The sequence below is a fragment of the Diachasmimorpha longicaudata genome, chromosome 7 (genome assembly GCF_034640455.1).
Source record: "Diachasmimorpha longicaudata isolate KC_UGA_2023 chromosome 7, iyDiaLong2, whole genome shotgun sequence".
Classification (NCBI taxonomy): domain Eukaryota; kingdom Metazoa; phylum Arthropoda; class Insecta; order Hymenoptera; family Braconidae; genus Diachasmimorpha; species Diachasmimorpha longicaudata.
The window spans coordinates 8,922,471-8,936,807 of record NC_087231.1 but is presented as its reverse complement, the minus strand read 5'-3'; the positions used below and the strand labels follow the sequence as shown (position 1 = coordinate 8,936,807).

The 14,337-nt window shown below is 40.3% G+C and overlaps 1 protein-coding gene across 3 annotated transcripts in view; it reads right to left on the bottom strand.

Moving 5' to 3' along the window:
- LOC135164291 (lachesin-like) overlaps window positions 1-10,763 on the bottom strand; it is a 50,815-nt gene extending 40,052 nt beyond the window's left edge. For 2 of the 3 annotated variants that reach the window (XM_064124508.1, XM_064124509.1), the window contains exon 1: window positions 9,414-10,763. The gene's annotated coding sequence lies outside the window, so the exon portion shown is untranslated. The remainder of the gene's footprint in view (window positions 1-9,413) is intronic. The other variant, XM_064124510.1, reaches the window with a different exon arrangement.
- Window positions 10,764-14,337: the final 3,574 nt, after the last annotated feature.

Here is a 14,337-nt window from a genome sequence, read left to right as displayed (position 1 = left end):
AATACGTAATTTTTTTTTAATTTTCTCTCCGTGTAATCAATGTTTTCCCAGATCCATCAATCATTTAAAATGAAGGCCCTCATTAAATAGAATTGTTAATGTCCCATATGAGTGTTGTAATGGAAAATGAGAATGAATCAGTCAGTACCTCGTTAACCATCATCAGTTCGCTTCAATCCCCACTTGATTATCCGCTAATGCACGCAGTAATATCAACAATTTTGAGCCCTAAATCATTACCCCCCCAGGGCAACAAAACGAAATAATTTCGACCTCAGCATCTGGGAGTTGAAAATATTGTATTATTCCTCAATCAATCCAAACGAGCACCTATACCTCCCTCGTTAATGACTGAAAGATGAGTTTCCATCCAATAACATTCACAACTGCATAAACGACTTTGAACTCCAATTCATTAACCTTTAGCAACTGTATTCCTCAAAGAGAAAAATGTTCCGTTCATACTTCAACCCACAATCAAACTCATTAATTCCCCTCATTAATGAATGGAATTCCTCTCGCCGTGAAAAGACCCTCACAAGATGGGACCTGTAACCCGACCTTCTGCCCCTGTTTATTTATTCCCATCCCTTTTTCCAACGTTTGAGGACAGTAGCACTTTGCACCAAGTTTTCAATTAAATGACACACAAGAAGTACGTACAGTCCCCGGAATGCCGCACAAACTCTCCAACTATTACCAAGTTGGTCTCGTGCAAACGATGTGTACATGAAAAAAGAGGACTCGAGAAAAAAGTAAATACTGAAATATACGATGAGTTGGGAATGAAAAAGTTGAAATACTTGACCCGACGTTCGCTGCAGGTGTCATTGAGATGCTCCAGGCATCGATATGCATGTAAATGTGCCATTTGTCGATGGCGCAATGCTCCCTGGAAAGAATTGAGACGAAATTTGATGAATTGAATTTCTCCCAATGCAATAAGAAAAACCCCAGAATGAGAAGAGATATAATGGCAAGCATTTTCCCCTTCTTTCCAAATGAAAAAAATAAACCAGCGAGAAAAATCAACCACTCACGGTATTTCAATATCGAAATGAGCACACGAGCGTCAGCAGTAATCACTTCACCAATGGAACACGCATCACTGCTCATACACATTGAGCATGATAAACCAGCCGAATAAAAGTCCCTAGCACTCTGGTGTACGCATCATCAGGATAATTACGTGGCCAACTTGCACCCAGAGCGCCCTTTTTGCAAACCGACACATCCACGTGTTCTATTTATTTCCCTTTCAACAAACTCAAAAACATATCACTCAATAATTCCCTACGGATGATACGTGATTCCCATTTAATCACGAAAAGAGCACTTCAATTTTCATTACTCTTCATTCCATCATTATCCCCTCGTTCCCATAAAATTCCCAGTGATAAAAAAAAATATCCATAACACAAAAATCCCACAGGACATCGAACACACATACACACAAAGCAGAATATTACCCCCATCGTTTGACCCTAAAATTTGCAAATGTTATATATGTACGTCTAGTGTGAGAAAACAAAGACACGTGAGCAAGAAGTAGCGTTTGATAAATCTTCAGTTCTCAAGGGACGAATACAAAATTCCAACCACGAATCACCTCACCCCCTCACCGCCCCATTCCCCTGTACTCACTGGGGTTCCACAGCAGCGAGGGAGGTGGGGCACGTCGAGGATGAGGAAAAGAGGGAAGAGGAAAGGTTAAAGGGGGTGGTTACACTGGTACAGCGTTGACGCTCCTGTGCTAGGATCCTCCGTGGAGGCTTTTTCCCTTATACACGTCGACACAGTCATGGACCAAAGGGTGGGATGGATCGTCAGCAGGGGAGGGGAGGGGTGGAACTATGCGGAAGAATAAAAAGAGTACAACAGGCGGAAGCTACCCAGCGGGTAGGATGGATGTGAAAAATGGTCGGTAGTGGGGCCCATGCGATGTATATATATAACCTTCAACGGGGTTTTGGTCATTCACCCCCTCCCGGCCCCCTCTAACCCCCTTTTCACCGCCACCGGGGGCACCACCCCCTTTCTGTACTCATCGTTTCATTCAACCTCTTCACTCCTATAACCTCCGGGAATTTTCATTGGAATTATACTTTACCATTTATGGGGGAGGAGGGGTCAGCGGGACGGGGGAGAGAAAGAGGAGGTTTAGCGTGGATATTATTGCAGTGGCGTGGTTACGATAATGGCACACAGCCTCATACGTCGATCTAATTCGAGTGGAAATTCCTCGTGGTTTAGCTTTGGTAAATCGTGTGTATGTGTATGCCAGAGGGGCGGAGGGGGGGATGGGAGTGTTGGTAAAAGGGAAGGGAGGGATGTTGATGAGGGGTGGGTAGAAGTTGTGCTGCGAAGGCATTATAAATCATGGACATGTATGTATAGGGATATGTGTCGAAAATTTCAACCCAAGAATGACTCGACAACAGTGGTACACAGCGTTTTACGCGGGATAGGGTGCAAAATGACCGACCATTTGGGTCAATTCCATATTACGTTCTTCACAAAACATTACATTCGGGGTGGGGAAATCAGAATGAAAGGGTAACAGAGTGAAAATACTGGAAAAACAGAGGTACTTTTCGTTATGATATTTATGGATGGACGACAGGGGCGAGGGCGAGGGTGAGAGGGATTTTTCCACTGGTGAGGAATATTTGTTTGGTGAAAATGAATTTCTCTGGAATGGAATTGTTTCAGTCAGGGGGAGATCTAATTGTCGTACTTCATGAATTTGCAACGGGAACGTTTGAGTATAAAAATGCAGTTGGAATCATTCACTCACAAGAATTTTTCATATATATTGTTATTGAAAAATCCGCTGCATTGGGAACAATTCCGTGACATTGCAATTTTCAGGTCCACATGACAATGGAAATTGTTACACAGCTTGAAGGTTCAAGTGACAATATTGCTGAATATTCAATCCACTGGGACATGACAATAAATAGACTGAAAATACCGGAAAAATCGAGATATTTTTAGTTATGAGACTTTGTGACGAAGGGTTAGAGGTGAGAGGGGCTGCGTGCAGATGAGAAATACTTGTTTAGTAAACCCAGCGAATGAATGTTTTTAGAGGAGGATTTGAACTTCGAGCGAGATGAGTTATGATTTGAATTTTCGCATATAGCTTCGAGTTTAAAAGGAATCATCCCAAGAGCTATTAATATTTGGGTAAAGCAGTTACGAAGTTGACGATTGAAATATTCATGATGCATATGATTGTAGCAACAAATTGCGCTGCACTAAGCGCCCCCAAGAGATTCCTCAATGAACGAATAAATAGCCGGTTAATCCCAGTGCAAAGAGACGAGAAAATGAATTCAAATACCCGGAAAAAACCTGAATTTCCTGACCGAACTGAACCAATTTTCCACAGCAGACAACACCCGCGACACTCCCCTCCCCAAGAAGTCGTGATATTTTAATTACGATCATCTAAAATCCCGCTCGCCAACCCTTCCATCGTTAAGCGTTGTACGAGGCGATTGTATGCTGGGTATGGGATCTCGTACCGGGTGTCATGCTTCCGATAATTATACGTTAGTCAAATGGTGGGAGGTGGGTGAGTGGTATGTAAAGCGAGATGAGATGATGATGCAAAGCCAGATTGGTGGAGTTGGAAAGCTGCTAGTGGAGATAATGCCAATGGGACTCATCGAACGAGTGAATCCTCATGGGGGTGAAAGCGGAAACGGATGTTTTGGAGACAGAAATGAAAGAGAAAGGAAGAGACCGTGGTTTCTGTGAGTGCGAGGCTGATGTGTAGAAGAGGGGGCTTGAAAGGGGTTGTCGGTGTAATGGTAAGACAAGGGCGTTAATGCAAAACGCCATTCACCATATAGTGAATGGGGTTAGGGTTTGAGATATAGGAAAAGCTATGCAGGAACGTTTCTTGCAAGAATAAGAGAACAGGATCGCTGGGGATGTCCCGGGATTCTGTCCTCTATCGATCTCTCGGCCTGTATATAGACACTATCTTGTGCCCTCCACGAATCGCCTAGGTACCTGTGTATATCCATTCGTTGTATGTATACCACGAATGCAGGGAGTGCTCTCGTCTCACTTTATTTTGCGCCTTCGCTGCGCGACTGGAAAAGAATGAGAGAGGAAGACAAGGGGTGAGAGACAAGTGGAAAACCCCGGGCTCTGGGAGTATTGGTGGACTCTTGATACTGCCAGTATCAATGGGTATGAAGCCATTGGTGTGCATGTAGGTGTGGTGGGGCGTGATGTGAAAGGTAGAGGGATGGGGATGGGGAGAGGGGGTGAGTTTGTTGGTACATCCTTTATCCTCGAGCTCACGTTATTGAGAACTGCATGATCCGGGACTATGAGATAACCACTCCAGCGGCTTTGAGAAATTTCGAGTGTTTTAATTTTTTTTTTACACTCCCCCTTTGCCAGTTTGGGGGCGAGAGAGTTGGGGGCAGACTGTTCTATTCGGCGCAACAGGCTGTCTTTTAAAGATGGTTGTGTCTTTCTCAGATGCCATTATCCTCTCTCGCTTCCCTTTTAAACTGTACAACTGATAGTACATGCATGCTTGTGGGCTTCGTAATGGGGGCTACGATGGCTTTAAGTAACTGCGACTAAGGGATAACGTGTTAGGGAGGAGGTATTATGGTACTTAAGAGACGTGAATTCACTGTGGAGTCAATGTCTGTGTACTCTGCCACGGGTTGTAGTCGTATATGTATGTTGTGAGGGGGAAAGGGAAGGTTAAGAGGAGATACCCAGTGCGATGTATCATCCTGGAGCGTCGGTGCCAGATCCGACAACTTGTCTTCCTATATTTTCGTTTTCTCCACAAATACAAATACACACACTCGGGGAGTCCCGGAAGTTGTTGAAAAAAATCTTTCACAGCGACAAATCGAACGTGTGTTTGGACTTTTTCGGGGGACGGAGGGGGGTTTTTTTAGTTGTCCAAATTGTTCAACTGTATTTTATTTTTTCCTATCAAAGGAGTTCATGTATATGGGTAAAATCGTGAAAACTCGAACGAGAAAAGAAATCACTCCCCATTCCAATTCGCATCTTCCACTTCTACCCTTTAAACTCCTAAAAAGTTTCCAACAAAAGTTTTCCCCCATCCCTATCTATTCTCTTTTCGACGAGTATAGGAGTTGCTTTTGAATTTTCTTAGCTGTTCACTTTTTTTTTATTCACCAAAGCAGCGAGACAAACTTGGAGAATAATCCCCCACTTGGGAGCCAAAGGGTTCTGAAGAGGGAAGGGGGATAGGGATGAGGGCGTGAGGAGGAGTTTGGGGGGTGGATGGTAAATCTGGGTGCAAGAGACTCCTGGGCGTCGATGAGCTTAATTATTTCAGAAACTCAGTGCACCACGACCCCCTCACTACCTTCTTCGTTCTAGTCTCTCACTCCATCCACTTTCTCAAACTCTATATCCACTTCTACAAGGCAAAGCGTATATAGTATGTACGCTTATTCGATAATTAGCGTGCTCCAACCGGATGACTCCAAGGAGGATGGAAATACCAGATCATCGGTAAATGCTCATAGCTTCACAATTAATTTTCTGCATCAGCGGTTTTATTGTCATTTGCATATTCTCATGCTCTCGATTTTCTTTATCATTATTTTTAAGGTTTCAAATATTCGTAGATATATTTGAAGAATTTTTGACGGATTATGGAATGTCGGGGGTGTACGAGGGAAGCAGAGCTAATTGGGTGAAAAAACTGTTATTATCTTGATACGTGAGGGGGATTTCCCGCCGCGTAACTCGAGCCATTACGCTCAATTAGTTTGATGACTTTATCAAAGTTTTCGTGTTTTATTGTTCGCAGACTTCCTAAAGGTTTATAACAGCACGATTAGCAGGTTCACTATACTCCCTTCAGGAGAATTTTAAACTTCCAAAATATCAGAATCTAATACGCGATCTAAAATCCGAAGGAATTACTAGAGTAGCTTCAAGAAACGAGTGCACTTCATTTTTGTAACTCACTGGTTCATACGTTTTATTACGAAGTTTTACAAATAATTTATCTAGAGTTTTTTATGAAGAATATTCGAATACTTCATGAATTATTTATTGTAATACTTCATCAATTCATGGTAGAATTGGACTGCAATAAATATTCTATTTGTGATGCCGTTAAATATTGATATACAAAATTATTCATTATTTTTCGTGAGGTGGTGTTCAGAAACAAAACTGACATGAGTGAAATCACAGAGGCACCCAAAAAAATAATGACTCACGTAGCCCCCAATCTTAATTTTAGCACGTGTTTTCCCCTGATTCTCCCCCTAAAATTTACCTCTTTTAGATAATGTACACCGCCTTCATTCCGGTCCAAAAAAAGATGGTTCAAGGTCTACCGATACCTCCTTCCCACAGATTAAAAATTCCTTTCACTGGACAGACCACAAACCCTGACCAAATACGAAAAAATTGAGTCCCATTGTAACCGAATTACCAGGAAATTGTTGACACCTTTCGATAATCGTTGAATTACCCATTAGAGTAGAGCCACTTTAAGGCGCATCCGACCCGAATCAAAGCAATTACAGGATTGGACATTCTCTAATGAGACTCCATTCAAGCTGTCGATATCGGTACCAGAGCCACCTCGGCACATGATTCATTATTTTTTTGTGTTTTTTTTTCTTATTTTTAATAAAAATTAAAGGAACATAGTCAGCTTTGTTTCTTTATGATTAATAGGTCACTTCAAACTCCGGCGTAGTGTTTGATGACCTTGGCCCACTCCTTCGGGAATTGACGTTGAATACGAGAAAGTACTCTCTTTATTTGATGTGTCTCCTCCCGGGAACACTGGGGACATGAGCCCCGTAGTACAAGCGGTGCCAAACCTGGAAGATTAAAGTCATGGTATTTCACTTGAAATTAATCCCTAAACTACTTGGGAAGAGGAAGAAGTCGGTTTAAGGCAGCTTGAGGGATATCTTAATTCACATTAGAGACAGCTACATAAGGATCCAGATAAGTAGATGTACAGAAAGAAACTTTATCCCGCGGTCTCTCTCTCTCTCTCCCTCCCTCCCTCCCGCCAGCCTTCTGCAACTCTTCTCGTTAAAGAGAAAATGAATCATTCGTATTCTGCCTTGTCTCCTTTTTACAATCCTTTCTCATGAGTGAAAGCACGAAGGAAAGTTAAAGAGCAATTTAAAAATGATAAATTTACTTTTTAAACGACGGCCCACGGGATCGCAAGGCGCTTCGCTGAGTGCACACTTGATTTGACGTTTCAAGTAACGTGGATCGCTCAATGCGATGTTTACTTGCTCATCCGATACTCGTGATCTTTGCTCAGGCCCTTGGCCCATAACTGCTGCGCACATGATCAGGCTGATGAGAAGAACCTGGAAAGTGAGAAGATATCGCTTAGGAATTTTCAATTTCGTGGTTTCTTTGACGTTAGATTTGAGGGTATGCAATGAAGGAAATTCTTCGCTGTTATTGAGATTATTAATCGATAATTAATGAGGAATTCAAGAACATATTGACCAGAAAATTCACGGAATTATTAAAGAAAAATTCATAGGGTTTAGGGAATTGTTCGTAAAATTTTTTATTTCTCGTTTAAAAAATTCGTTGTTCCCGGTCTTCATTAACGAAAAATTCCAGCTAAATATTGTATTGTGTTAGCAACGAGTGAACGAGTACTTTTCCACACGCGTAATAAGTCAGTGCTATTAATGCATACACTTTCACTTTTTCGCGGACATGCGCAACAAATTTTTTTTGCAATAGCTACCAAGAAGGTAGTGAATGTCAAATATTTGTTTTTTCCATGGAGGGCGTCAAGTTCAAGGTTGGGTATCGCGCTTCCCTTTTTGGGACACAAAACTGTCGGGAAAAGTAAACTTTTCCGACACATCTCACAAAATTCTGTTTTCTCTCGTCGCCAAGAGGGTTTGCCCTAACCCTTTCGGGCATGGATGAAGGCAGGTTCATGGTTTATTTACACTGGAAGAACTATCAATCTACTTGACCCTCGACACACTCTATTCACCAAGTAGATTACTCTTAAAAGAAATAGAATTCACCTAGGAAGAGTAATTTACACTCTCATTAATACTGCAAGGAAAGATTGCATTAGTCTATGTGGGTGACTCATGATTGACCGTTCCTAAAATACTATGAGATCTATAAAAAACATCTTCTTCGACAGATTGGAAAACTCGTCCAAGAACTCATTCGACAAGTATTCGCGAAAATTCAATCCAAAAGACTAGTTTCGGCACAAGATTCCCTTCTAAAAATTTAATCTCTCCTCCGAGCGAAATTGAATAACATTTGAATGTTGTGAAAGCGCTGACTGAAGTGAAAAAAAGTTCAAAGAAAACGATAGGGATCACTTATGCGCACCCTAATTAATGTAAATCGAGGAAAGGGGGAAATTTTCAAAGTTTAAACGACTTTCTTCACTCACTGAGTACAGCACTCAAGCCAATCCGGAATTTTCATGAACTTCCAAAAAGTTAAAAAAGGCAGAAAAACTTTTTCCCCCTCCCAAAAAAAAAAGTAAAAAATAAATCCAGTTGAATCTGCTGAATCGGATTTCCTTGATTTTCTTTTCAATTATTCTACTTTGGTGGTTAATTGCCAGGTGAAAAAAATACAGGATCGTTCGATAAAGGTCTGTTTGCACAGAGAAGAATCCTTTAGCTTTTATCGAGCCCAATGAAAAGACATTACTGAGTCTTTCAAGTGGAAAACAGGTATTACCGCCACTGAACTGTTTTCACGTAAAGAAGAAACAATGGCACTGGTTCACATTTCATAAAACAAATATTGAGCAAACTCATCCGTTATTCAAATCCCGTGCGTTACTACGACATATCCCCGAGAGTTATGTGAATTTAAAGTGTATGGAACGATAAAGGGGGATAAATCGAATCCAACAATGCATTGTAAATTAGCCGTAGCCTTCCTATTACGACTGAACGATTGCGTACAATGAAATTTCTCGAGTGCAAGATGGGTGGGCCCCCGGGGGTGGATAAGGGGGGGGGTACAGAGAATCGGTAATTGAGAAAAAGTTCGAGACGCTTGGAATCGTAAGGGGATAAGTAGCAGTTTAGCATTCAGCTCAGTTCCACTGGCTGAAAAAATTCAACCCATGCATCAATATTACACAAGGATGCTCAGTAAAAAATATATTATCGGAGGGAATTGTATGATCCATTGAATTATTGTCATCAAAAATGATATCCAAGGTTCAAAGGTTTTCATCCCGTATTCAATCTTTTTCCTCTTTTTTTTATTTGTTATTCAAATCCAGGGAAAATGGAATCTGTCTGCTTTCGAGGGGTTACCCTATCCTTCCAATGCACGGAGAATGAAATTTCAGGGTCGATCGAAAATTTGAATAAGATGTTTCAGAGATTTTTACTTACTTTGGTAAACATCGTGATACTTGATGTGAAATTGATACTCAAAGAAAAACTTTGATATTTTATAGTGAAAACTCGGTTGAAATGCGATTTGTCCTCTTCAAAGAGATTCTCTCCGGGTCTTCAAGCGTTCCTCACGAGAAGCGGTAATGCACTGAGCCGGCAAAGGTCCCCGACGTTGAACCTGATTTAAGCCAATCTCCCTGGCGATCACTACTCAACTCCTCTCACATCGAGTTCTGGGAACACACTTGCTCGCTGTATAGTTTGTTACGCACATCTGTCTCTCTCCCTCTCTCCCTCTCTCTGGTTTGGTGTATATTAGCCATAAATACAACTATCGGTGTGTCAAAACGAACCGTGTGACAGACTGTGATGTATGGATTATTTGCGACCGCATTATTCACTGTTGGATTCTAGCCCACCCCCGTGTCCGGATGGGGACGAATCTTTTTACACAATTGAACTGAGATTTTTTTCGCCGCTTTGAAGCATCAATGGGGATTTTCTGCAGTGCATGACAAAGATTTTTCCCATTTTTTCCACGAAAACCCATCCTTTGGTGGATACTTTATCCGCAAAGGGACCCGAGTGGAAATTTCGCTCTGCTGACCTGGGTCTAAATCACTTTTAAATCCAATCTCAGTACTTCTTGATCGTAATATTCACAATAAAGTATCTGGTCTCAATATGGCATAGTTAATTTCGAGTATATTCTAATGAGTCAAATCATCGTTGGAGTACTTCCCTTCCGGACAAGGTCTTCGTTCCTTCACAATCCCACGTCACACGACTGCTGCCCTGATGATCACTAAATCACGAACTCGCGAGAAACTACCAATAAACCTTGAACACCAGGCATTCAGTGACAAAGCTTCACTCTTTTACGCCGCCATATATTTTATTAAACCACCGAAGCATAAAAGAATCTTCGTGAAGAATAACGAATACCGTTTCACGAAAAAAAAACTAATAAAAAAGGAAAATATATCGCTATAATCTCGATAACGCGATTGGGTACTAAAAGACGCGAATCTGCGCGGAACTGTACCGTAAAATACGATTAAACGTTCAGTGTGCCGTATTGCCGAAGTTGAATAGTCTATCCCGGTGAATATATGAATAAACCTCTTTTTTTTTCTTTTTCATCGAAAAAAGTTAGCACTCGAAATATAAATGTAACTGCATCAATTCACTTATGCATTGATGAACTAATGCTATTTGCTGATAACGCAATTTTCAGTGACTTTTATCCATTCGTCTGATCACCCCAATTTTTTTTATTGCGATAGTGAAAACAAGTACTTTTATTGGTAGTTTCAGTTTGAAAGAGAAATATCAGCCTTGTGACGTCTATAACCCTGTAGAAACGGATGTAGTACAAATACAGACGTCACTGGAAAATACGTTGGTGAAAGTTCATTGAAAAGAACGCTCCAGGATTTGTACAATTGCCATTCGCGCGTTTACAACATCGGAGAAAGCAGGAAGACTGATCCGTGGCAATCTGTTGGTCAGTGTTACCTGTTGGCCACATTCTCAGAATCCACTCGGTACCAAAAACACGATGTCGAGCCATTCAAAAACAAGATTCGATCAGAAAAAGCGAATGGGTATTCGCTGTTAACTTTTTTACCCGGAATTTTCGGTGAATTTCTGGGACGTTTTTACACTGAAGAAAAAAAAATTTCAAATAAATACAATGGCAAATATATTTTCGGTGTGTGGCATATACATATGTATGTGCCGAATTATCTGCGTATACCCAATATATGTATATTTTGCGCCTATGCCGTTTCCCACGCGCAAATTTAAAGCCTTCTCCTCTTCCTGCCGCTAAAAAATTAAATATTTCATAATTTATTTTCCCTGAGAACGCATCCAAAGTAACTTTCTGTTAAATTAAAATAGTCTCCCGGTACCCGGGCTGTGAGGGTTAAAATTTCAACTATAACAATTGCATCCCAACTCTCCTCTCATAAATGGCAAAATAATAATTTTACGTGGCTTCATTGTCTTCGGTAAAACATTTCCCATCATTATAAAATACAGCATCTGATTATTAAAAACTTTCGGCGACTCCCGAATGTTACTGAAAAACCGTTGTGACATGCTCGAGCAACGAAACTTGCGGTAGAAACCGCAGTGCTCTGGAGGAGAAATGAAGTTGGAAAAAACTATCACAAATACCAATTGCTCGTGAATTAATTTCACTCTGTGAATGACGTCCATACACGTTAGTGCCTGTTACGTTGACCGAGATATTTCACTGTCTCCCTCCTTTGCTTGCATCCCTCGAACATTTATGCCCGTAATTCGTGCAAATTGCTTGTACCTTATTCAGAACACGTGTCCAGCACGCGAGATTGATTTGCACCCTGACTATTTCCCAGAAACTGTTATTCCAGGTGTATTTATTTTTATTCTTTCTGACTCTTTGTCAGGAGAAGGGGTTGGAGGGAGGACACGTTGGTGTTTGTGGAATCCATTTGTTTCACTGGGTTTGCCACATTCGGCTGGATTTTTCTCACACCTCTTGAGGGGATATTTTTGTTTTTGCAATATTTTTTCGTCTCCATCCTTGCGTTTTTCACCAAGTGTTGATTTTTTTTTTATCACACTGTGCGACCCAGTTTCAAAATGTGCCCACAGAAGTTGAGTTCGAGAACCAATCGTTTGGGCGCGAGAGAGCATCCGGAGGGCTCTTGATGCTTGCAGCGATGTATAGATATATAGAGCACTTTGCTGACGATTTTCAACACTAGATTATTTCAGTTGGTGTGTTTCATTTACTCTTATCTCTGGTGAAGGCCCTCACTTCGTTTTCGTGTGGTTCTTCTTTGGCTGAATCTCATTTGAGTGAAAGCCAAAAATGTTGAGCCGGTTATTAGAAAGTGAAAATTGAGGGTAGATAGCGTGATTAAATGCCCAGCACTGTCAGTTTCGTTGAACATGGCTTGTGTAGTTTTTATGTCTATTTTTATCAGTTCAGTAGGCAAGGAAAGAAAAGGGAAAATACTGTTTAATGAGATTTAATGCTACATGGAGGATGAAGTTTTATATAGCGTGGGTATACTTTCACCCATTACCATGTGACGTTTAAAACGAGTTTTTTTTGACGCACTCTGACGGTCTTTACACCCATGCCGCACACGTTTATTGGATAATGAGGTAGACATTTTATGTATTCACCAGCGAGCAATGATCCCGGAGTGCCACTTATCAACATCAACAAGAGGCCACAATTGAAACTGTCATTGAACTGTTTTTCATTCCTCGGTATTAACAAAAAATGTTGGAAAGGAAAAATTGAAGGGACTGTCAAGTAAAATTCTCATTGTCAGGAAAGAGTTAATTTATAAACTCATTTGTTCCCTCACAAGTGGAAAGTTCGCCAGGTTGAGGTACGTTGGAAAAATTTAATTGCATTACAAATTCATTTGAAAACTCATCTACTCGACTCCGGATAAAAATTATACTTCTGTAACGCCGAGAGATGGAACGTTTAAATTAACTGGGGAAATAAAAAGGGAAAGAGCTTTGACACTTGTTTGGTTAACTATAACATAAATTATGATGAAGGGACCATCGAAACTTGTTTTGTTAGGATTGACCAATAAAGATCAGTTATTCATCGAATAGTCGAGCTCAGCCTTTGACCATGTGACATGGTCAAATGTAATTCATTTTCCCGGTTCTCACAATTTATTACTTTCTCTACTGAAAAAGGCGTGAAAAGTCCCTCCCATCAAGTGCAGTAGAAAAATCATTTGACGATGCTATTACTCTATTCTAGACATAAATGATACTTCTATATTGAAAAAAAAGGTTAGAGTAACTCGAGAGAATAAAAAAATGAGAGACATTTATTACTCAATTTATTAATAGAAATAAAGCACAAACTATCAATTCTGGTAGAATGAAAAGAAAACTAGGAGAATAAATCATTGAGAGCGCTTTATCACTTATTTTATTAATAATAAAAAAAATTTATTCCATCAGAATGGGAAAGCGTCATCCGGGCATGTTTCATGTTTCATCAATATTTACAAATTAAAACACCAGTTCATCGAAAATTCTATCAGAAACTTTGACGATGCAATGTCCAAATACAACCCATTTTCTCCCGTGTCACAATTCATTCCTTTCTCTCTCTCGAAAAAAATTGTGACAAATCCGTTCCATCATGTTCAATATACATGATGAATATTCGACGTAGAAAAACTAATCAAACGTCTCCTGAAATATAGGCTGAATTAAACGGAAGAATTCAATTATTTGAAAATCATCTCATCCATGATTTTTATGTCATTCACTGAAAAAAAAACTGAAGTGCGAGATAAAAGGACGATTTGACGCTTCGATAAGTGAATTGAATTTAATCGACAGCCATTGACACCGTATCAGTGCGTTGATTACTCCTCCCTAAATCAACAATTCGATTAACTGTGGTCATAACACAGGGAATGAATAATTTAAATGAACGCAGAATCAGAAATATTTTAATGAAGTTTGTGCAATGGAAATGAATTGATTGAAAACGTATTGCTTTCAAATATGCGGTGATATTGTCATGGTGTTGAGCGGTTAGGGATTTAAACATACAGGGTTTTCCCATAAATTTCGATTAAAGTGTCGAACTAAGCGTTTAACGGGATGACAGTAGGAGGAAAGCACGTTGAGAGTTGTAGCCTTCCTCCCATTTAACGATTAGTTTGACAGAGTGAAAATCGTTTCTACCTCATCAATGGTGAGTTGGGATTACTAGGGATTCATTAATTTACCCGCTTACGTTAAACTTTCCACTCGTCAGCTTTGATTTTTATGCGTGAGAACAAGTTTTAAAAAAGCTGAGGAATAAAATTCGGAGGTGCATCTCGAATTGGAGTTTCAATAGTGCAGAAACAATGCCATTGTTGCAGAGGAA